This window comes from Narcine bancroftii, chromosome 7, assembly GCF_036971445.1.
Source record: "Narcine bancroftii isolate sNarBan1 chromosome 7, sNarBan1.hap1, whole genome shotgun sequence".
NCBI lineage: Eukaryota > Metazoa > Chordata > Chondrichthyes > Torpediniformes > Narcinidae > Narcine > Narcine bancroftii.
In genome coordinates, this window is record NC_091475.1 from 155,971,764 (window position 1) to 155,997,343 (window position 25,580).

Below are 25,580 nucleotides of genomic sequence, written 5' to 3' on the forward strand. Positions count from 1 at the left end.
ATCAGGACGTGACACATTCATTCATGCATTTGAACCTTTTTTGTTTTTGAATTGGAATGATGTGAGAGGAGGATGTCACAGGTGGCTCAGTAGTTAGCGCAATGCCTTTACAGCGCCAATGATCGGGACTGGGGTTCGAATCCCACACTTTCTGTAAGGAGTTTATATGTTCTCCCTATGTCAGTGTGGGTTTCCTCGGGGGCTCTGGGTTCCTCCCACCATTTGAAATGTACTGGGGGGTGTGGGTTAATTGGGTGTAAATTGGGTGGCAAGAACCCATGGGCCGAAATGGCCTGTTACTATGCTATATGTCTACATTTAAAAATATGCCATTTATTAATAATGCTCTTTAATTTGAACTATACACCCAGAAGATTCAACTGCAATATTTTCTTCAAGGTATTTTAGAAATTATTAAAAATGGTTTGCATGTTTTTAAAAAAAATCATGGTCTGAGCTATCAGGCAAATTGATTATGTTTTAAGAAAGCAGAGAAAGTAGATCATGATGTGGGCTTTTGCACAAAGTTGATAGGATTCCAACGTGGCCAAAATTAATAACATTAGTCCCACAGCAAATGTGAGCAATGGAATGACAAGGCAAGTTGGCTTCTCATATCTGTTTCGCCATTCAGTAAGATTAAAGAAGGAGTGTATATCAAAGGAACATGGGAAATAGGTCCCAATGTTTAAAAGGAACAAATCAACAGGCTCTTAGTGAGTTTAAAGGGAGCAAAGAAATTAGGTATTTGAAAGGGGTGTGGCAGGTGTCTGATGAGCCAGCTGCTAACCCTTCAATATTTCCTAACAGGAGAGTAGATTACGGTATTAGAATCCTACTGTATAACATTGTTAAAAAATATCCTTAGATTGGAATGGCTGAGATATAACTTTTTTTTTGCTGAATTTATTTCATTTTTCCTGCACAAGATCTGGGTTCAATCTGACCTGAGGATCTGTATGCATGGAGTCTGGATGTTCTGTCTGAGACCACTTTCCTCCCACATCCCATCCCAAAGATGTGGGTTGGTAGGTTCGCTGGCCATTGTAAATTGTCTTTAGTTTGTAGATATGTTGTAGATCGGGGGGCATTAATGAGAACGTGGTGAGAGTAAAAATTAGATTAATGTAGGATTAGTGTAAGTGAGAGGTGGTGATTGGTGCAGACTCTGGGATAAAAGGGCCTGTTTTCATGCTATATCTCTCTTAACCTTTCAGATTCTATGAGACTAAGGTCATCTTTTTATTAACTAAAAATGGAAAATGTTGGGTTCTAGGGATGGGAGCGAACTTGAATGTCTATTGTTTCTTTCAGTTTCTTTTCTAGGGAGCCTAATCATAATAACTCGCTTCCTCCCCATATCACTTATTTGCATTGTGGCATTGATTTTGAAATCTGATGCATTTTTCTTTGCAGTAGTTATTATTATGATGAATATGCAATATTTGTCACCAATTTTATTAAGACCTGCATGGATGAGTGTGTGCCAAACTGGGTGTTCATCAATCAGAGAATTTGCAATGTGCTGAGGGTGAGAACAAGGACATTTAAGGCTGGGGATCAAGATTTTTACAAGAAGTTCAGGTATGACTGGTGGCCATCATGTCCAAAGCAAAGTGACAATTCCAGAGGAAACTAGAGACAGATATATGCCAGCTATGGCAGGGAGTGTAGGTCATGATAGCCTACAAAACGAGGGTGAACACTATAGATGGCTGTGATGCTTCACTATTCACTACCCAATGAGCTGAACACCTTCTATGCCCTCTTTGAAAAGAAGAACCAAACAATGCCTTCTAAAATCCATGCAAAGGCTGAGGACCTCATGATATCTGTCTCTGAGGGCGACGTCAGAATATCATTCGAGAGGGTGAACCCTTCCTAAGCGTCAGGTCCTGACAGTGTACCTGGTAGGGTACCGGACATTGCACCAACCAACTAGCCAGTGTTCACAGACATTTTCAACCACTCATTGTGGCAGTTAGAGGTTCCCACCAGCTTCAAAAGGGCATCAATCATTATGGTTCCCAAGAAGAGTAGCGTGGACTAACTCATTGACTAACTCCCAGTAGCACTAACTTCTACTGTGATTAAATGCTTCGAAAGGCTCATCATGATCAGAATTAACACGTACCTAAGTAAAGATCTGGACCCACTGCAATTCGTCTATCGTCACAATCACTCCAAGGCAGATGCAATATCACTGGGTCTCCACTCAGCTCTGGATCACCTTGAAAACAGCAATTCATACATACGGCTGCTCTTCATCAACTACAGCTTGACCTCCAATACCATTATTCCGTCAGTGCTGGTCAAGTAGTTACAAACTCTAGGCCTCTGTACCCCACTCTGCAACTGGATCTTTGACTTTCTCATTGGAAAACCCCAATCAGTGCAAATTGGAAACAACGTCTCCTCCTTACTGATCATCAACACAGGCACATCCCAAGGATGCATGCTTAGCCCACTGCTCTACTCATTATACACCCATGACTGTGTGGCCAGGCACAATTCCAATACCATCTACAAATTTACTGATGACACTACAGTTGTTAGCAGAATCACAAACGGCAATGATGAAACATACAGGAGGGATGTAGATCAGCTCATTGAATGGTGTAACAACAACAATCTTATTGATATTGTCAATATCAGCAAAACCAAGATGATTGTGGACTTCCAGAGGAAGTCAAGAGAACACAACCCAATCCTCATCGAGGGCTCAGTAGTGGAGAGGGTCAAAAACTTCAAATTCCTGGGTGTCAACATCTCTGATGATCTGTCCTGGAGCCTCCACATTGATGCAATCACAATGAAGACTCGCCAACGGCTATACTTTGTGAGGTGTCCGAGGAGATTCAGTATGTCACTGAAGGCTCTCGTAAACTTCTACAGATGTACCGTGGAGAGCATTCTGGCTGGTTGCTTCACTATGGAGGCACCAACCCTCAGGATAAGAATAAACTCCAGAGGGTTGTTGTCGGCCTATGATATCACTCCATCGAGAACATCTACATGAGGTGGTGTCTTAAAAAAAGCAGCCTCTATCCTCAAAGACCCCCACCACCCTGACCATGCCCTCTTCACTCTGCTACCATTGGGGAAAGAGCCTAAAGACAAGCACCCAGTGGCACAAGGACAGCTTCTTCCCCACTGCCATCAGATTCCTGAATAATCAATGAAACAAAGACTCTGCCTTACTTTTCGTGCATTACTATTGGTATTATTACTTTATTTTATATAGCAATGTTGTAAGATGGTTACAATATGAACGTTTGCACGTCGAATTTCGTGACTTGTTCATGACAATAAATCCTGAGTCTGATTCTGATGATTCCTCAGTATGTGTTTTGTCTCCTTATGCATTTCCTTGTACTTTTCCCAGTCTCCAGGACCTGCCCTAGTTTTTGCCTTTTGGTAAATATTTGGATTTGGTTTTAGGTCATTGATTTCTCATTATTTATGTTGTCATTTACTTCTTTAATGATCTGTGGCAGCTTTATTTAAGACAATTAGAGCTGTAGGAGGATATGAACTGGTTCTGTGTTAATTTCTTTATTTAACAAACTCTTCCCTGTCCAATCATCTCAAACAAATCGTCTGTTTTATTAGTTGATGAACACCTCAGACAGCCTTTACTCAAATCCATCTAGGAAATCAGCTTTTCCTTGATAGAATCTTTCAGCTTTTTGTCTTTCTTAGCTTTGGTTACCACATTTAAATTGATTATATTATGATTTTAGATAAATGAACCATGAAGCTGTTAATTATAATGCGATGTGCCTCATCTTTTTTTGCTTTTATGTGCAGAATGTGGAATGAAAGAACAAATTCCATTGGCACTACCTTCTTATCTGGGTTTTTGCATCTCTTTACTAAAGTACAAGTGAAGCTTGTATTTCTGAAGAATAGTTTGATATAAGAGCATTGCAGGTACTAACAAGTAATAATGAAGAGGGATAATCACAGGTCTCGTGTTACTAAGTAGACCTTTCATCCGTTCATTTATTCAACCTGGAACCATAATTCATTGATCTCTATTCCAGTTGGATAATATTTCTCTTTGAAAACATGGTGGTGGAGTAAGCGTATATCTTTAAAAATATCTAACCACAAAATACAATATGAAGTTATAGTGCTGACCATTGACATTAAATTAACACGTATGTTTGTTTGATGAAAATGTTTAAAAACTGCAGATGCTGGAAATTCTCAGCAGGGCAGGCACATTCTTTGAAGAGACAAATAGAGTTAACAGTTCAGGTCAGTGAACAATAGATCTTGGGGGTGAAAGCTGCAAATATTCTCCATCATGATGAAGATATGCAGCAAATGGGTTATAATGATAAATAAATGCACAATTTTACTGCCCATCTTGTAATCCAGAGCCCCCCAAAAAATTGGACCAGGGCTTGATTTGTCATTTCCATATTTAATATTTTTAAAGTTTTCTTTTGGGGGGCCATGAGGGACAAAGGTTCTGACCCCACAAAGAAACCTTGAGGACTCCCTGTTTCAGGCTTTTGTCCCTTCACCAACTGTGTTTGTTACAAACCTTCCTCTATCCTCATGATCATCTACTTCTGTGCTTCACTAATTTTGTTGGAAAGCTTATTGCATGTCCTCAAGGGCCCTGTCAGGGTATTGCGGGTTGGCAGTTCTATTCAACTTCCTGCTTCCATCCAATGGATTCAATATCATCCCCATTGGCTTTCGACAAGAATCAACATCAGGATATTTAATGAAGGCTGGGGAGTAAACAAAATCTTTTGGGTTTTATGCTAGCATTAATATGAGTATTTAATTTCTGTTCTGGTTCCTACACATTGCACTCTCAATCAAGTTGAAATCAAGGCTTAAGTGTTAACAAATATCAGTAGGACAGACAACTGGGAAGAAGATACGATGAAGAATTGCTCTCATTGATAGAACAGGCTGTGGAATCCATAGTATTCATTATTTTCCTTCAGTAATCTTGATTATTGCACTTCTTTGTGAATAAACTTTATAATCCCAAAGACAAGTCTGGAAAAGAAAAATATAGTTTCTCCTGTTATGTCCAGTTTATAACAAAACTTTAAATGAATCATCACCATCAAGGGTGAGACAAGATATAAGCATCAGTTACTTCTGTCAGTGAAGGACTGCAAAATAGCCTGTCACCTACTAGTGATCTGCAATGCAATTCACAATAAGGTTGACACCTCCATCTGCATCTACGATTATGAGTTGAATATTAGGGCTGTGGATTAAACTCAGCTTCAGTTTGGGCATCAAGAAGAATATGCCACTAATGATAACAATTATGCTGTGACCCAAAAGCCTTTAACTCATTAACATGATACCAGCCAGTCTTTCGAGATGTTAGCATAAGTTTGCACACAGGAGGGCTGGCTTGATCAACATTGGCATGTGGTCCCCAATATCTGGATGAAAGGAAAGTACCAAAATGGAACATCTGAGGTATGACCTGTTGTTCAATATCATATTCTACCTGTGCTCATGATGAAAGATCAAAATCTTGAAGATTGACATGGCCCTTTATGATACTGTGATAGTACAGATCTATCACCAATGTATATAGTTACAGTATCTAGACTGTGCTTACAGCGATTGGCTGAGAGCTAAGCCACACCTATTGTCTGGGCCTTAAAGGGTTGTGTCCCTAGCCAGGTCGGATCATTCCGGACTGGTCGGCCACCTGTGAAGAGCTCCTGTCTTTTGCTAATAAAAGCCTTGGTTTGGATCAACAAGTCTTTGATTCTTTCAATGAGCTCTACAGATACGTCCAGTCATAAATTGATGAGAAGTGTATCTTGCAGAAATAGAAACAGTCTTATGAAGAATCGTTAACATAAAAGGGCAACACAAGTGCCCAATAAGAATTGATTTGTTAAACTGTCTTAAACATTAAATGTTTTAATGTACAATTAATGAATTCAACAATACCACGGCTGATTTTTACTTAACACAAATAGACCCATTGTGTGTTTACTGTAAAATGGGTGCCTCGGTCACAATCAATGGACCGAATAATTAACTAAACTTTCTGCTGTAATTGTAGCTGTCTTTATTCTTGTGGAAAAAGCATCATTTGGTGAATATATCCACAACTATTAGGATACATGAATGATATCCACAATTATTAGGATATATGTCAGGCTGGTGATGAAGCATATCAGCTCCTGTCTGAGCAGTGACATGGATACATTCCAGTTCACCTAATGTAGTAACTGGTCTACAGTGGATACCATTTCACTGGCTCTACACAAAGCTCTGGAAAGATGCATATATCAGGATGCTCTTTATTGACTACAGTTTGGAATTTAAAACTATTATCCCCTCAAATCTAATTAGTAAACTCCAACTGTGTAAATGGATCTTGGATTTCTTCACCTCCAGACCACAATCAGTGAAGACTGGTAAGAACATCTTCACAATCTCCATCAGTACCAGAGCACCACAGGGTTGTGTTCTTAGCTCCTTGCTCTATTCACTTTACCCCTACAACTGTGTGGCTCCGTACAACAATTACACCATCTACAAATTTGCAAAACCCTCCTCACTATTGAGTACATCTTCAGGGAACACTGCCATCAGAGAGCAGCAGCAATCATCATAGACCCACACCACCCAGCTCATGCTCTGTTTTTGCTGCTGCCTTCAGGAAAGAAGTATAGGTGCATTGGTATTTGCTGCAGGTATTGGTATTTCTGAGCACAAATGATGCAATTCTGATGCACATAATTTTTCATTATCAGGTCATAAAGATAAGATTTTAACCCTTTATAGGTGGCTTGAATGATGACATTTATAAACATTGTGATACCTATAAATTGTCTGATATGAACCTGAACTGGTGTTACATAGCAAACTTCCAAAAAAAAACATCCAAAATGTGCAACTTTTTATCCACTGGCAATAGGTGCCTGGAAAGATGTGAGAAAAGCTTTAAATTTTTATCTTCTTGGTGTCTCTGAACAAGGTCTGAAATTTTGGTTTGATTAATTATAATGGGATTCATAGGCTTAGTTAATTGTGAGGACCTGTTCTATCTCATTATTTAACCAACTCACCTGCTTGAACATTCCCAGAAGAAGGTATCCAACAATGTGCTTTCTTTTCCTTTTAAATTTGTTGTTAGTATTTCAAGTATAAACAATTGAACAATACAATTCTAAAATGTGCCACATAATTAAAACAAAAGGAAAAAAATGCAACTATTCAAAAATCCATTGCACAGTGGTAATAGTATATCAAAACATGACAACAAAAAACCACAACCCAAAGGAGAAAAAAAAAGATGAAATTATAAATTCTTTTTCAAGAAAGTTATAAATCAGTGGTTATCAACCTTGTACTTTCCACTCACATACCAATTTAAGTATTCCCTATGCCATAGGTGCTCTGTGATTAGTAAGGGATTGCTTAAGGTGGTATGTGGGTGGAAAGGAAAAAGTTGGAAAACCACTGTTTTAATTCTATCTAATTGAGTCGTTATGTGCACGGTTTCATAACTCCCAAGGAAATGGACCAATGACAATTTTTCTCAAGCAAAATATTTCAGTAATAATTGGGTCCAGAGCAATGACTCTCAACCTTCCCTTCCCAATCACATACCACCTTTAGCAATCCCTTACTAATCACAGAGCACCGATGGCCTAGGGGTTACTTAAAGTCGTATGTGAGTTTGGGGGCAGTTTGGATGATCCTTTCTACAAATGTGCTTGTGACATTGTGTACACTACCTTGAATCTCTTGAGGTTTTTTTATGCCCAAGATGAACCAAAATAGCAGTTTTGCCAATCTCATCTTTCAATGTGTCGTAGAAAATTTGCATATTCTTAACATGTTACGTGAAATATCAGATAATAAATAATTGCAAGATGTGTCTTATTTTTCAGTTTTTAATTCAATATGTTCCCAACTGGAGGTAATGAGATACAACATAAATATTAGTAAATATGTTCAAATGCTGAATATAATTTTTCATATATTTTGGACAATAAAGTTTAGAAAATTATCTGTCACCGATCCCATCGTGCAAAAAGCTTCAGGCTCAGTCAACGCCTTTGGCGTTCGATTGTAAAAGCAATCAGCGCAGTTTTTGAAGGAAATCGTCTGGTTCCTTCCTACTCAGAGAAGCATGTCATTTTCTTTCACATTCCTGTTTGCTTTGAGGGTTGACACCAGTGGATAACCCACTTCCGGATTCCATGTCATTGTTTGCACACGAGAACCTTGCCCAGTTTCGGTATATCATAGGAATGCAATGTATTAATTATCCTGGGGGCGGAGACTTCAGTTTGGTTGTACTGGATCGACTGCAAAAAGACCATTTTGTTTAAAGCACCCTATTGAGTTGCTGAACGCAAAATATTTGTGACTCTCTGACTTTGGGGAAGTGTAACATTTGTGACTGGGATCAGTTTAAGCATTCCTGCCTTGTTAACTGGATTATGCAGTAGTATTGACGAAGCCTGTTTTGGTGAGTCGCAGTTTGCCCATGAATAGTAATGTTGTCCGGAATGATATTCGTCGAGCAGGTTTAAGGATTAACAGAGACGAGTCACAAAAATGTGAACATTAACTTTGGTTTGTGATTTGGTATTTAAAATCATGAGCATGTTTAATGTCGAAATCAGAAACCAGCAATCACAATTTATAGAGTAAGTTACAGCAACTGCATATTACCTGTGAGAAAGGTGAGTTCATTTTTGTACTTTGTCAACGTTTTAGCTTAAAAAGAAACGGTATCTTCACGATATGTCCTTTTTACTGTGTGATTTTAATCACATCCCCCTATTTATCAAATCTGTCCAACTTCACAGTATCATTTGTCTCGTGCAAATAAACAAATCGAAGCAACAGGTACATTAGCTTAGACTTTTGGTAATCTTTTGATTAAATAAATGGTAGGATTTGATTTGAGGATTTATCAAGATAGACTCTGAACGTTTAGTGTAATACTGGGGGTAATTAGATTGTTCTAGTTTCTCTTTTCTTTCTGAAACTTCAAGTTGCTAAACTTGCCACTTAACCCTTTGGACTCCGGCCATTTTTAACCTTTTATAATATATTCTCCGCACTGCGTCCATGGATTAACTCGTACGAACACCAGCATGAACCAGTTGGTAGTTGGGAATAAAACCGGGATACGGAATCTATGCACTGTTGAAAGTCGTGAAAACAGGGACACGGAATCCAAAGGGTTAACTGGATAGTAAATTTTGCAACTGCATTCAAAAGAATTAGAGGGTTTTTTTTCTCTCCAAAATCTTTTGCTTCGCAGTTTGCTGAGTCAATATTTATTGTCCATCCCCAGTTGGCCTTGAACCACTGCACCTCTTCAGGTGAAGATATTTCCACTGTGTTGCAGGGGAAGGGTTATCAAATACCAGTAAGACAGGTTGATTTGACCTGGATGTTATCAAAGATTCTTGAGGGTTTGTTGGATCAAGTGAAGAGTATTCTATCAGACTTGTTGCTTGGAGTTGATGCAAAGGCTTTTAAATAGCTGAAGGTAAGACCTCCTCTCATAGTGACAGCATATGGCTCAGTATGGGGTGAATGGTGATCCTTGGATATTGTTGGTGGAGAATTTAGCATGGTGATGTCAGGAAGAGGTGTTAGGCTCTCTGGTTGGAGATTGCCTTTGTCAGACACTTTGGTGGAGCAAATGTTACTTACCACTAACAGTACATGCCTGAATGTTATCTAAGCCTTCCTGTGTGCTGGCATGGACTAGCTTATTTGTTGAAGAGTTGCAAATGGAATTGAACAATGCAAGTCATCAACAAACATCCACACTTTTGACCTTGTGATGAAAATGGTGGCACTGATGCAGCTGCGGTAACACCAACACTGCCACTAATGTCGACCCATGGGGAGAGGAACTGTATCTTCTAATGCTCCTCTGTGAGGTTTTACTCCCCAGTTGTGACACTAATGATCCTATATGAGTTTGAAACATCTGTAGAATGGATCTGGCAGTGTTTTTTTTTTGTTTGGAGACTACACGGAGGTCTGTGTTCAATTATGGCAATGCCCATGCTTGGCAACCCACACCAAGAAGTTTGCAGGCTCTGGAGACCAGTGCACTGGCACAGAGTGTGGAAAAAAAATTCTGAGAGAAGACCCTACAGGGGAGGAGATCACAGCAGTAGGCCAGCAAGAGTCTTGGTGGATGAAGGGCTCACACCACACTGTGGGCTGCTGGAGATTGGCCCTTGGTAAGCAGGTAGTGGGATTGGGATTTATGAGGGTACTGATGGTGAACAGGGTTCCTGAAAGGCCTCCGAAGTTAACATCCCCCTAATTGTACAGGAATTTAGAACCAGGGGTCAAGGAGAATCACTTGGATGCCTGGAGCTTGGGTTTGTTACAGAGTCTCCAGAGGACCCCAAAAACCAGCAGCAATAGGTATCCACCACAACACAGGGTAACTTAAGCAAAAGTAGTTTTTAATTATATTTAAACAAGAAAACAGAATCGAACTTTAACTTATTACTTAACTACTTGATCCCCCCTCTAATACCAAGTGCAGGTGTGTGTAATGCATATTTAAGATTAGAAAAGTTCTTTGGATCACAGTCCAATTTCACTGGTTGCAGGCAATTCTTGTACTGTGCACAGAAGTTGGCATTAACAAAGTTCACTAGTCTTTGGTGCTTAATAGGCAAATGGTTACCACTCAGGAGGGTTCTTGCTGGTTTTCAGAGAGAGATTCCTTTTCCAGAACATCCGCAACTAATTCCTTCTCAATCAGTCTTGCTGATGAAACTTGCCCCCTTCAGAGTTCTCCAGATGATCCTCTTTCTTTCAGGTCACCTTTCACACCACCAGTCTTCTCCTTTGACCAGGCAGCCTTCCAAAGTTTGCCAGCTTGTCCTTCTGGAACTGATTTCTGTCTCCTATCTCTCTGTTTCACTCCCTCCTTCTCTGAGAGCAAAACTCTTCTCCTCTGCCTGCAAAGATCACATGCTCTCCCAGGCAAGCTGCTGTCGATACTTTGTTGCCTCCTTTAGAAAGCATTCTGCAAAAGTCCTGCAAATATTCTGTGTTTTAAAATGTGTGTGTGCAAGCTGCTCTAACAATTCCTCCCAAACCACCTCTAAATACTCTGTCACAAGTTCACCTCTGGAACAGATAGGAGACTCTACAGCTCCAAAGATAACAGAAACTCAGGAGGAGATGGCATGATCAATGGGCACTTGATGCCTCTAAAGGGACTCTCTTTTGCTTCTTTCTCTTCTTGGTAGGGGCGGTGGTTTAGTGGTGTTTCTTTGTGTGCTTTTACAGGAAAACAAAAGTAAACACATTTTGTGTATTTATGTACACGACAATAAAAGAACCTTGAAAGGAGATTAATTGAAGAAGCAGCTGAAGATGATTGGGCCTGGGAAATCTGTGGTGCATGTTTGGACCATGGTTGTGTTGAAGTCTGCAGATATCTTGGCTCTTCACAATCATTCTTACAAAATTACCACCAGAAATGTGAATATCACTCATTTCACTGAGAACTTGGTGATATCTTATTTGTTAAATAGTGGTGTGAAGAAGCAGAGATTTGAACATGATTGTAAATTAAAGAAAATGTACATTGAAATGAATTATTTGTGTACATGACAGCAGTCTTGGTACACTGGAATCTTAAAATTTGCTCAGAGGAGCTTTCAGCCAAATAACCATTTCCAGGAATAGCATGACTGGTATGGGAGGTTTGAAAGAGTTGCATAAGTAAATCACCTAACTTAATTTTACATTTTTGAATATATATTATTTATGGTATTGGCTATTTTAGATTGCAGCACTTCTCTGAGTACATTTTTTGTGAAAGTATTCTAATTTTTTTTGACTAATATGTTATGGATATGGACATATTGTTTTCTTAAATGTGCAGGTATGTGGGAGAGAAGAGAATCTAAAGACATGAAAGTATGTGATGATGTGGAACTCATCTGCTCTATTTTATAGATTTTGTCCATGATTTAATTTTGTGTCACAGATTAAAAATACTCTAATTTATGAAACTTGGCAAATTATTGTTCTTTAGAAATACCAGTTGTCAGTAGAAAAATAGTCTTAAATGTATCCTTGTATGTAATGTTTAATGCCGCACCACATCCTGTAAAATTGATTGCACATTGCAACTTTTTGGGTAGAGTAAATATTATGCTTTAATTTCATTAATTTACTTTTTTATATGCTACCTTTACGGATTTATGCCTTGTTTGCCAAGAAATTTTTTTTTCCCAAGGGCAATAATTTGTTCAAATGCACATCATGGCAAATTCATGTGTAGAAAATCCTGTGTTAAGAGTTGAGTTAAAACCATTTAACAATCTTGCAGTTACTTTGTGTGAAGTAAGACATGGGCTTCACCAAAATGAGCATGGCATTACTTAATTAACTTTTCTTGCTGACAACCCATCATTGTTTTTTTTAAATGGGTAGTCTGTCTGAAATTCTATGATCCAAAATAAACCAGACTCGTATTTATAACGTCAAATTTAGGTACATTGGATTTTGTTGTTTATATAGAGGCAGCTTTTAGTCTACTTGAGTTTAGTTGAGGCTATGACTAATATCCTGTGCCTTCACAGTAAACTGCCTCAGTGATTCATATTAGGATGGGCACTCAATTTGCAACAGGCTATGAATTATGCACAACTCGGTTCGCTGAGCTTAATTTAACATTCCTAACCCTATTCAAATAATTTTTTTTAAGTCCAGGGGTTTTAAAATAACTTCCTATCGTCTAAAATTTTGGGAGTGATCACTTGAATCACATGAAATATATTAACGAATTAAATTTGAAGTTTTAATTTGTTGTTTAGCTAAGAGACATTTTATTGAATGTAATGACCATAATTAACATTTTGGATGAAAATACTCTTACTTGCCATTTCCCTCATCTGCCAAAATTTCAATCCATTATTTCAGTAGATCTTGAATCTAGTTGAATAACAATTTATTACAGCAAACAGCATAAAGATTGTATTTCTTTTCAAAACTGGAAATGAATTAGGAAAACTAAAATATAACAAAAAAAAGATGAGCTGGTGATTGTGCGATTTGTATAATCTACAGTTAAAATACTTTCAGTTTTATGCTTGAGACTGAAGTATGCCAAATGGGATTATAGAATGGACAGCAAATGTAAATTTATTTTACATGTCTTATCATCTGACTGATAAACACAAATATTTACTGAGCATACACATTGTGAATGGTTTTGACTGGTCTTACAAGTTTCGCACCTCTTCAGAATTTGCATTTGCCAGTATTACAGCATATAAATTTGTTTATAAGATTTCGGATACCCTAGGTGGCAGAAATGAGTGTTGCAGATATTAAATCTTTTTGCATTTTGCAGGATCATTATAATTGTCAATCAGTACTCCTCTTAAAATGACAGGAAAACAAGCCTCTAATATTACCCAAAATTATGTCCCTTTGTGTGTGTATCCCTTTGCTCATTTTGATAGCATTCTTGTCTCTGAGTTAGAATGCTGAGTTTCACTCCAGAGTCTTAAGCACAAACCTCCAAACTGGCACTCTGGAGTATTATTGGGAATTATGGAATAACGATAAACCTGCTGTTTTTCAGTTGAGACACAGAACCAACGTGCTACCTGCTCTCTGACGAGAACAAAACGTTCCCAGGGATTATTTTTAAGAATTGGAGAAATTTCTCCCGTGTCTTGCCTAGTACTTACTTGCCAATCAACCCTCCTGAGAAGTGTATTTTATGGTTATCGTCTATGTACTGTTTTAAGGACTCTATGTAAAATGTTATCCATGCAAAATTCTGCTACCTTAAAGCACATTGGAATGTCTTGACATTGTGAAAAACATTAGACAATTCAAAACCTTACATAGTTTTAAATAGTTTTACCAAGCAGACGACTACTTTGGGAAAATATCTTGCAGGTGAAACAATATTGATCAGAAAGTAAATACTTTTGGTTGAGGCATTTGTCAATAGCTATTTCTGCTGCTTTAACATTCTTATGAAGATTCATCAATATGATATGTTAACTGTTTCTCTCTCACAGATGATGCCTTATTACTGAGGATTTTCAGCATTTTGTTGTTTTTATTCTAAATAATCTTTTATGTGAGCAAAGCATTGACATGAGTATAATCTAGCATTCATAAGTATTGATTTTAGGTAGTAAACAAGTGGATGTTCTAGAATGTTAAAGACATATAATCTGAATGAGTTGATAGAGATATATATGCGAGAGGTAGAGATAATATATCTATAGAGAGGGATGTATATATTTAGAATAAAGATCTCTCTTTTGCGCTCTCCAAACACTGAACAATGAAGATTTTGCTTCCTGACTCGATCATGAAAATCACTGTAAAATTTTCCTATCATCACATACTGTATTTTTTAGATGTAACATATTTTTGTGATTTCCTTCAAGTATACAAAACCATAAAATCACTGAAAATTCATTTTCTGCATTCATACTTGGACTTCCCTGCTGATCTTGGTGCAGTCAAGGATGAACATGGTGAAAGGTTTCACCAGGACATTGAGACCATAGAAAAGTGGTATTAGGGCAAGTGGAATCCATCATTGCTGGCTGACTATTGTTAAGACACTGACACAAGAGGCATCAGATGCTGATATAGATGAAAATCAGCCACAAAACATTTTTTAGGTCAGTTGAACAGCATCATTATGTGATAAACATTGCTAAATCCAATAAAAGTTCATTTGATGTTTCTCCAACTTCCAATGTGATACAACAAATCTGAACTTATCTTTTTATTCTGCTTGAAATTGTTTATCATAATCCCCAATTAGTTTTCAGTAAGCAAACCTTCTGAAAGAAAATTGTTGTCTAGTGATTTGTGAAAAAAATCATTGCATAATACATCTAGGACCAAAGACTGGGTTTAAATTTTATAATATTCTTGCAGACATCCTAATGAATTTTCATAATGAATTTTCATGTCCACACTTGTGGCAGATGGATTGCTGATTTGTAATTGTTGGTAGAAGGAAATACATGATAGAAGACTCTTCCCTGCATTTTTTCTGTTTCTCCTTGCTTCAGTCTAGTCAGACTTTTGCATCCTCAGTATTCTTGATCATAGTTCTAACTTGTCCAATCATATTTTAAAATGCAGTTATCGCATGTCTGCTTTGAAAAAAAGTGTCAGCAAATGATACTTCAAAATGTCATCTACCTTGAAGCCATTAACTATATTTTATTGCCAACATTGCATCTCCAGGAATAGTTTCTCTTCAGATTTCTATACAGTTTTCTTCAGGGGATGTATTATTGGCCCTTCTATTTTTCTGTTGCAGCTGACATGAGAATTGGTGAAGAAGGTTGCTTGTGACAGGATTGAGATCAATTGGGAAGGTGGGTCAAAGGAGTGGCAGATAGAATTTAACTGAAGGAAGTGTTAAGTGATGCATTTTGGGCGGATAAACCAAGTCAGAACCTGCACAATAAATGATGGAACACTGTGGAGTGGTGTACAGAAAAAAAAAGGACCTGGGGTACAAGTACATGGTTCCCTGAAGATGGCAAAAATGCTTGACCCAGTGTTAAAGAAAGCATGTGACACATTTGCTTTCATTCATTTCAATGTGACATCTGTACAAGATGTATAAGACACTGGTTAATGATGACAACCTTCTTTCTTGAGTGGGAAGTCTACAACAAGAGGACATTAAGTTTAAGGTGGGAAGGGAAAGATTTAAAGGGGATCCGAGAGGCATGGGTTTCCACTTAGAGGATGATTGGTACTTGAAAATGGTAGTGACAGGTATAATTAAAACATTTACAAGATCTTGGGACAGATTGATCGATCAGATTTGGTCAAGATTAACTAGTTTGACTGAAGGACTTGTTTCTGAGCTGAATATGACTATGGCCGTGTTTCTACTGAGCGATGAAAATTCGGGGCGATGCGAGGTAACACCTCGAATTTTTCCTCAGTAGAAACACAGCGGGCCGATGCGAGGTGTTCCGTCATCCACCTTTTGAGGTGGTCGATGCGTGGTGATGCGAGGGACGATTTTTCAGTAGAAACACAGTGAGTAACGAATTCGCGGTGTACCGGAAGTCTCGATTTTTCGCCCGCGCTTTTCAATTGATCATCGCATGCACGCACCGGCACAGCGCATTATCTTATTGCATATATATACTGCACAAGCTACCTACTAGCTAGCTATACTGCGTTCATATCACCTCCGCTGTTCCTTTGTGTATTGTTAAATTGGAGTAATTTCCCTGGACAAATATCAAGCTTGTCTGTTGTTATAATAACTTTTTCATTTCTTCGTTGGAATATGTTGGACAGAATCAACTGGACATTTGATCTTCAGCGATTCTTGATCACAAAATGGCAGGAAATGATGGTGAAGGGCATTTTGGATGGGAAAACAAAACGACCTGATATGTGACCTAAAAATACACGACTTCCTGGTCGCCCTGCATTTATCGCTCAGTAGAAACAGTTTGGGTAAAATACGCAGTGATGCGGGGGACAAAAATTTGCGGTGATACGAGGTGTCCCAGTAGAAACATGGCACTATGATGAGATCTGTTTGTAATTTGCCTTTTAGCAGCAGGAGGCATCTGAAAATCCATTTTGCAATGCAGGTTGAAGATTCAACTAATTTGATCTCTGAGCCAGACAGAATTGTTGTCAGAATTTTAAAAATATTTTTAATACTTGTAAGTGGGAGAAACAAATTTAATTTACATTGAGGTTTTTCAAAGGAGGACTTAGAAAAAAGAATTGCATTTAGTCGGGGTAGTACAATTGGAAAAATTTAAAAATTCATTCAAAAATCTTTTAAGAGTTCCTGGAATAGCACATTAGTCAAATTTCTTTGTAACTTTCAGAAAGACCATTTTGGATATTTTCCGTAAATTCAGTTCTTACAACATTGGCTTCCTCCCTTTATTCCGGTTACTAGCTCTGGCTGTAATAACATAGAGATTATGTACAACTCCAAATGAGTTGCAAGTTACCATGTTGTGTTTCTACTAAGATGGGCCACTTTTACCAGTTCCACTTTGGTCAAAATCCTCACCAATGATTTAATTGCCATTAGCATTCCACAAATATCTATGCCACTGTTTATATTTCTCCACTTTCCATAAATTTTATTGTTCAAAACTCAATCTGATGTAGATTAGTAAATTATATAGTCTAACCTCTTTGTACTTCGACGACAACCCCCTCTTCTCCCTGCCACCTACCCCCTGCTTTGCACTTCCTTCCCAACATTTGTGTAAGGATCTGTACATTTAACATGTTCTTCTTTTACTGAAGCTCTTCGATTTCTATTATTTGCTTGTACTTGCTAAAAACAGTGAAGCTACAGTGCAAGTATTACACGTGCATTTTTAAAATGCCTTTTATGACAGAACATCACTTCAAATAATGTTACTTTTACTGCAGTAATAGGTTCACCAAACCTATTTGTTTGCCTCTCCGTCTTCAAAATTTCACAGGGTTGTTGATATAAAAGAGAATAGGTCATTTGAAATTAAGACCATAGGATTACCTTTGAAAGCTGACATACATGTGATGGGCTGAATAGCCACTTGTCATGAGAAGTAGGAAATAATATGGCATTTTTTTAAAGAATGCTTTTATAACCATATATCAATTACAACACGGAAACAGGCCATATCAGCCCTTCTAGTCCGCACCGATTTAAGTGAACTCCACCTACCTGCTCTCTGCCCATAACCCTCCAACCCCCTCACATCCATGTACTCATCCAACCTCCTCTTAAATGACAAAATTGACCCTGCTACAACCACCTCTTCTGGAAGGTCATTCCTCTCAGCCACCACTCTCTGACTGAAGAAGCTTCCTCTTGTGTTACTCCTAACCCTTAACTTATGACCCCTCATTCCAATCTCTTCTATCTTCAATGGGAAGAGCCTATTCACATCTTCTCTATCGATTTTTTTTTTTCCCCCTCATAAATTTAAATAGCTCTATCAAATCCCCTCTCAACCTTCTATGCTCCAATGTTTCTAATGAATCCAATTTGTTTCACTTTTTTTTCAATTTTACCACCAAGGCTTGAAGTTTATTTTTACACTTTTTAAGAGCATGGTATTACTTCTAACAAAAACATTTTATTGTTTGCTCTCCAACCTTGCCCAAACGTAACATTAATTGTTTAAATTTTGGTATCTTTTTGTACCATTATCAGGGGGTTGTTGCTTCTGGGCGATTAATGGTCAAACATGAAATACAATATTCCTAACTAGTCTTTGCAATTTACATTTTGCCCAAGAAGACATAGTATTTTGTCAATTATGAACACCCAACTTGTTCTAATGTTTTCTTTTGTTCCACACATGAAGGCATGTTTTGACAACAGCCTAAGCCAGGAGTCGTGTTTTACTGGCTGCAAACACCTTATCAGCAATTTTACAAAAAGGACATTTTGATCCATTTGAAGGGTTTTGCCATGAGAGGTATGGAGTCAGCTTCGTTTATCAACAGAATGTGAACAAATTGAGTGAGAATTTAGGCTGGAATTAAATACCCAGCATGGATTCTTGCTGCTGACTGCAGACAGTCTTCAACTCAATAAAATGGTGACTTTCTATGCAAATGTGTTCATAGAATCATATAGAATTTATTCCAATAAGGAACCAAAATAAGATTCTTTGTAGGATATGTTACAGACTATGAGACTGGATTGGTTTAATATTTTGTTTGCGTCATGTTTTACTCAATACATTATTGGATCATCTCCAGTTGCTTTCAAGTTGCTCAACTTTCCTCTTGATTTACAAATTCTTTGTTGAATTCTGTCAGAATCTATGCAACAAGTGGTAATGTTCGATGCTATCATTGAAAACAAAATAAAAAATGGGCATCCCTGCCTTACTAAGTCAGCAAAGAGTTTCAACAAACTAAAGTTCTTTGAACAAAGTCAGGGCTACTCACAAAAATACTGTTCAAGCTTTCTTTTGATATCTAGTTGATAAAGTATTGGAGTACCAAGTTATTCAAACAGTCAGAATCAGCCCTGAGATCACTGAAAATTTTGGGCAATTTAGATGTTGAAAGAAGCTTTGGATCATTGTCAATTCTTGGGCATTTTCTCTTCACCTAAACTGTAGCAAGTATTCATGCGTGGTCTTCTATCCAAGTCCTAACATTATGGAAATGCGCATGCATGCGTGATGTCATATACGCAGAGTTACATTGTATGGGGTGGTTCAGTTTGGCACCATCTTGACATGAATAAAAGTGCTTACAGCATCTCTTGAGTGAGGTTATTTACAAAGGGAAAATACAAGATGAAGTGGCAACGAGGATAAAAATTCCACACTCTGGACGATGGGATCTACAGGATTTTGGGTAAAAAGGACTTTGGAGGTGAAAATTTGGTGAGAAGAGAACAATGACAGGAATGAAGTTGAGTTGCAGTGAGACAAAAGCATGTGCTCGGCAGCAGGAATAAAGGAAGAAACCAGAGGAAGATAGAGAGAAAATGAGTGAGGGAGGGGGGGGAGAGAGTGAGGGAAAGGGGGGGAGAGAGTGAGGGAAAGGGGGGGAGAGAGTGAGGGAGAGGGGGGAGAGAGTGAGGGAGAGGGGGGGAGAGAGTGAGGGAGAGGGGGGGAGAGAGTGAGGGAGAGGGGGGGAGAGAGTGAGGGAGAGGGGGGGAGAGAGTGAGGGAGAGGGGGGGAGAGAGTGAGGGAGAGGGGGGGAGAGAGTGAGGGAGAGGGGGGAGAGAGTGAGGGAGAGGGGGGGAGAGAGTGAGGGAGAGGGGGGGAGAGAGTGAGGGAGAGGGGGGGAGAGAGTGAGGGAGAGGGGGGGAGAGAGTGAGGGAGAGGGGGGGAGAGAGTGAGGGAGAGGGGGGGAGAGAGTGAGGGAGAGGGGGGGAGAGAGTGAGGGAGAGGGGGGGAGAGAGTGAGGGAGAGGGGGGGAGAGAGTGAGGGAGAGGGGGGGAGAGAGTGAGGGAGAGGGGGGGAGAGAGTGAGGGAGAGGGGGGGAGAGAGTGAGGGAGAGGGGGGGAGAGAGTGAGGGAGAGGGGGGGAGAGAGTGAGGGAGAGGGGGGGAGAGAGTGAGGGAGAGGGGGGGAGAGAGTGAGGGAGAGGGGGGGAGAGAGTGAGGGAGAGGGGGGGGAGAGAGTGAGGGAGAGGGGGGGAGAGAGTGAGGGAGAGGGGGGGAGAGAGTGAGGGAGAGGGGGGGAGAGAGTGAGGGAGAGGGGGGGAGAGAGTGAGGGAGAGGGGGGGAGAGAGTGAGGAGAGGGGGGAGAGAGTGAGGGAGAGGGGGGAGAGAGTGAGGGAGAGGGGGGAGAGAGTGAGGGAGAGGGGGGGAGAGAGTGAGGGAGAGGGGGGGAGCGTGAGGGAGAGGGGGGGAGCGTGAGGGAGAGGGGGGGAGCGTGAGGGAGAGGGGGGGAGCGTGAGGGAGAGGGGGGGAGCGTGAGAGGGAGAGGGGGAGAGAGTGAGGGAGAGGGGGGGGAGAGAGTGAGGGAGAGGGGGGGGAGAGAGTGAGGGAGAGGGGGGGAGAGAGTGAGGGAGAGGGGGGGAGAGAGTGAGGGAGGGGGGGGAGAGAGTGAGGGAGGGGGGGGAGAGAGTGAGGGAGGGGGGGGAGAGAGTGAGGGAGGGGGGGGAGAGAGTGAGGGAGGGGGGGGAGAGAGTGAGGGAGGGGGGGGAGAGAGTGAGGGAGGGGGGGGAGAGAGTGAGGGGGGGGGGAGAGAGTGAGGGAGGGGGGGGAGAGAGTGAGGGAGAGGGGGGAGAGAGTGAGGGAGAGGGGGGGAGAGTTGGAGAGAAACAGTAAAAAGAAAGAGAGAGAGAGAAAGGGGGACAAGACATCCACAGAAGAATTGGGATAGTTGAGGCAGGACGCTGCCAGACCAGAGGATGGTGTGGAAAAGTGATGCACTAGCCAGCGAGTCAGTCACTTATTTCAATGCAGCAATTTCCCATCTTTGGAATATCTGGGAAGAGACTAGAATTCCATAACAAAGACTGCAAACAACAGAAGTTGTTTGCAAAAGGAAAATGCACCACACTAACCAGGGCTGACTCAGCTTTGAATTCTAAAATCAGACAAGACTGAGCAAGCTCTGAGACATTTTTGTCATCAGGGGTGTGAAAGGCAGCTTTTGAGCATGTGAAATCAGAATCATTTGTAGGTTAGTGTTTTATTTTTTTGCCCAAACTGGTTGTTTTAGATGATTTAGATGAAACAAACTTGTAACTATTCCCTTCTCTCAATTCCTTTGTCTCTGTTGCATCTGCTCCCAGGACAAGGTCTTCCATGCCATTGATGCACCATCAATGACTCCAAAAGATTGAAGTTGAACAAAGGCATGTTCATGCTGCTCAACTGTCCTGCACTGGGGAGGGGGCTGTGGAACAGTCACCTTTATTCAGAAGCCTGTGGAAGGGGCCACAGGTACAGTTGGCCAAACAGTTAAATATATACATTTAGTGGTTTACCACATTTGACCCCTTTTTAAAAAGAGACAGGCAGGGAGAAGAGACAGGCAGGGTGAAGTGTTGATAATACAATAACAGATTAAGTCTTTCAGGCAGTCTGGTTTTCTGCTGCTTTGTAATACTGGCTGCGATGCAGCAATGGGATCCTGGGCAGTCTGGGGTTGCCTGTGTACAATCATTGGCGTTGGGCTGGTGGGTTGTGATGACGAGTGGTGTGTCCTCTGTTGGGGGTGAGGTAATGTGCTATGGCCCTGGCACAACGTGGGTGGCTAGGGGTGTGAAGTGATCAGTGGAAGTCTCCAGAGCCCCTGAGAGTGCCAGATCCCTAACTGTGTCCTTGTGCTTATCAGGGTACGCCACGTATTGGGGGGTTGGTGTGGAGGAGGTGGACCTTTTCAACCAGAGGGTCAGGCTTGGGGCTGCTCACATGCTTCTGGAGTAGGACCAGCCCTGGTCAGCAATGTTGGCAGCGTGGCCCTTGTCACAGATTTCCTGGGAAAGGAGAATATACATATGCAGTCTGGCATTGGTGGCTGTACATAGGAGAGACCTGATGGAGTGCTTCTGGGAGGACCTCTTGCCAGCGGAAGACTGGAAGGCCCTTAGATCTCAGGGCTAGGAGGTCAGCCTTCCAGACTGTGGTGTTCTCCCTTTCCACCTGTCCATTCCCACCTGCCCATTCCCCCAGGGGTAGTAGCTAGTAATCCTGCTTGTGGCAATGCTTCTGGCCAGCAGGAACTGATTCAGTTCGTCGCTCATAAAAGAGGACCCCCGTTCACTATGAATATAACAGGGAAAGCTGAATAGACTGCGCAGGGGCCTGATGACTGTGGCAGTTGTCATGTCAGGGCAGAGGATGGAAAATGGAAAACTGGAGTACTCATCAATAAAATGGAGAGCAGGCATTCACAGTGGTGGGTGGCCTTTATCAACTGTGCTCTGTCTGGGTGGTAGAAGTGTGGTTTGCACTCAATGCAGACCTGGCAGTTTTTGGTCATTGGCTTGATATCTTCAATGGAGTGCAGCGGGTTGTGGACTTTGAAGTGGAAGAACCTGGTAACTCCAGGGTGGCAGAGCTATTGTGAAGGGCTTGTAGGCGGTTGATTTGTGCGCTGGCACAGGTTCTGGGCATCAGGTGGCTCATTGAGTTTCCTGGGGTGGTACAATTTAATGTAATTGTAGGTGGACAGTTCAATTCTCTACCTCAATATCTTGTCGTTCTTGGTTTTTCCTCGCTGCTGATTATTGAACATGAACACCACTGCATGTTGGTCAGTTAGCAGGGTAAATTGTTCACCGGGCAGGTAGTGTCTCCAGTCCCGCACTGCCTCAACAATGGCTTGGGCTTCCTTCTTGACAGGGGATTGGTGAATTTCTGGGCCCTGGAGGGTACAGGAAAATAAAACAACTCATCAGCCTACCTGGTTAAGTGTAGCAGCCAGAGTGAAGTCTGACATATCGCAATCCACCTGGAATGGGGTAGATTCAGCCACAGCATGCATTGTGGCCTTGGCAATATCTGCCTTGATGCGGCTGAAGGCTGCACGGGCCTCTGGCATCAGAGGGAAAGAGGTGGGTTTAATGAGGGGCCAGGCCTTGTCTGCATAGTTAGGGGCCCACTGGGCATAGTAAGAGGAAAAGCCCAGGCACCTTTTCAGGGCCTTGGGGCTGTGGGGAGGGGAATTTCCTGGAGTGGGTGCGTCAGGGTCAGGACCAATGACTCCATTCTCAATGACACACCCAAAGATAGAGAGGGAGGATGTGAGAAATACACACTTGACCTCATTGTATGTGAATTTGAGGAGCTTGGGGGTTTGGAGGAATCTGAAGGTTGGCATCATGGCCCTGCAGGTTGTAGCTGCAAATGGCGACATTGTTGAGATATGGAAAGTGGCCTGCAGCTTGTAATGATCTATTATGTGGTCCATCTCCTGCTGGAAGACAGATACTCTGCTGGTGATGTCGAAGGGGACCTGCAGGAAGTGGTAAAGGCAGCCAGCAGTCTCAAACCCAGTATATTGGCAGTCCTCTGGGCTGATAGGGAGCTGATGATACGTGGACTTCACGTTGATGGGAGGGTGTACGTGTCTAGTTATGTGTACCTGTTAATGGACTGACTGTAGTTGATGACCATTCTTTTCTTCACCCCCATGCCTCATTACCACCACTTGTGTCTCCAAGGGCTGTTTCTGGCCTCTCATTAAGTAGCCACTGTACTTCTGCGGAATAAAGACCCTGTCCCACTGTACTGTCTGTTTTTTGTGGCGACGGGCTTGCAGTCGTTGTAGTCTGTACCCCAAATGGGGTAGTCACGGACATCCACTGTATGTGACTTTGAGGCAAAGGAGAACTTTTGGTTTACTGGCCTTAGAACAAGGGAGTAGTGCTGCACCGTATCAGAGTGGCTGAGGTGATTGAGGGTCAATTTCCAGCTTCTCTGGCTTCAGGATCAGCTCTATTATAGAAAATTATAGCTAATAAAATTGATGCCTCATCAATGAGTCCATAAGACTGGTAGGCTTACTGAGGGATAATCCAAAAAAAATTTTTTTCAAAATAAATGAGCAAAAAATACAACTGGAAAATGAGGATGAATCGACTTAAATGCGTACCCTGACAATGTAGAGTGTGGTTTTTGAAGGGGGAGGGAGAAATACAGGGGCTGCACTTTTAAATCAGGATTTGGAATGTGGAGGGGTGCCCATCAAACACATTGACTGATGCAACTCATTATAACAGCATGCCAATCACGTATAATCTTGTTTGCAATGGTGATATAAACTGATGGGATTCATTCAGGTGCCTTTCTGTTTGGCATGGCTGATAATGTCTCTCCATCCGTCATGATCTCTGACCCTCCGAATTGTTGTTCTTGCCTCCCCTGTTCTCCTTCGGTGAAGACTCCATCTTTGAGCTGAGACCGTAGTTGATGTTGAGATCATGATTATACAAGGGAAAAATACTGAAGTGGTTTCCCATTGCCTTCTTCAGTTGCAGTGTCCATACTGAATGGGTAACCCTGACCATTGATCAGCAGATTTATTTGCCCAGCGTTTTTAGTTTTACAACCATAAATTATAGAATCAGCTTGTAAAAACCATCCACCATCTGCATTCCATGGCTTCACATTATCCTTAATGGGAGGCTAAACAGGTACTACACTTTGGCCAAAAGTGAACTGCAGGCAATTGGATAGAAGGAGCACCTGACACCTTTTTCTGAGTAATTGCACAGCACCAACACCAAGAAACTGATGGCATCCTTTGCTTAATTTTGCTATTGATACTGACAGCAGTGTGGAAAGAAATATATCTGCTGTACTTGTCTCTAGTGAATTTTTCCAAAGATAATGTCTGTATATTGAGGTTCAGTGAATACAAGTGAGATCTGGAAATTATTTTTTCCAATTTGTTGATTTAATCAATTACATTTTATCCATTTCAATGTAAATGTGTTTTACTGCTGTATCACTGGTATACAGATGAAGAAGTCAATCCGTGTTTTGAACAACCTAATGGCTTCCAGCATGCATCTTTTGAGGACCAGAATTCAATGCAGGTGACCCTGAGTTGTGACCATTTAGATAATGGAAATTTGTTTTTCCAGAATTCACTAACACTAACCTAAAATTTAAGATATTGAATAAAATTTGCCTTCACAGAATCTGTGTTTGTGGGGGGGAAAACTACTTTTTTTTTCCCCTTTACTTGTGTTTCTTGATGCAAATACAGATGATATGACTTCATACTAAAGGTAGTCATCATATGGTCTCATTTCTAGAATGCAACCCTCCTGTAATGTGGGCTTGCCTGTATAGTCATGGTAATACTCAGAGTCAAAAAGTAAGCGCCATGTACCTGAACAGAGGTTAGCCACTTTTTGGCAGTACCAGATTATTGCCGATAAAACTTAAGAGATTGGCGCATTGAGTCTGCACCACCATTCAATGATGTCATGGCTGAATGGAGAGAATATATTTTAAATGCTGGATAAATGCTTCATTTACTGGTTACTGTAGTCGTGCTTCTTCAGTACAAACTCAAAAGAAGCTCTGATTTGTAGGTTGTGCCACATTCAGTTAAGTCAATGTTCATAAATGAAAGATGTTCAACT

General features: G+C 40.9%; 1 protein-coding gene across 8 annotated transcripts in view; it reads left to right on the forward strand.

Annotated features, from left to right (window-relative positions):
* The window catches only part of sytl2a (synaptotagmin-like 2a), a 146,506-nt gene that overhangs the window by 38,578 nt on the left and 82,348 nt on the right, over positions 1-25,580 (forward strand). For 3 of the 8 annotated variants that reach the window (XM_069890945.1, XM_069890949.1, XM_069890950.1), the window contains exon 1: positions 8,330-8,488. The exons of 1 other annotated variant lie outside the window; for it this stretch is intronic. The gene's annotated coding sequence lies outside the window, so the exon portion shown is untranslated. Of the gene's footprint in view, positions 1-8,329; positions 8,489-8,512; positions 8,706-11,902; positions 11,938-25,580 lie in introns of those variants that run through there. 4 more of the 8 variants (XM_069890951.1, XM_069890953.1, XM_069890947.1 and 1 more) reach the window with 3 other exon arrangements.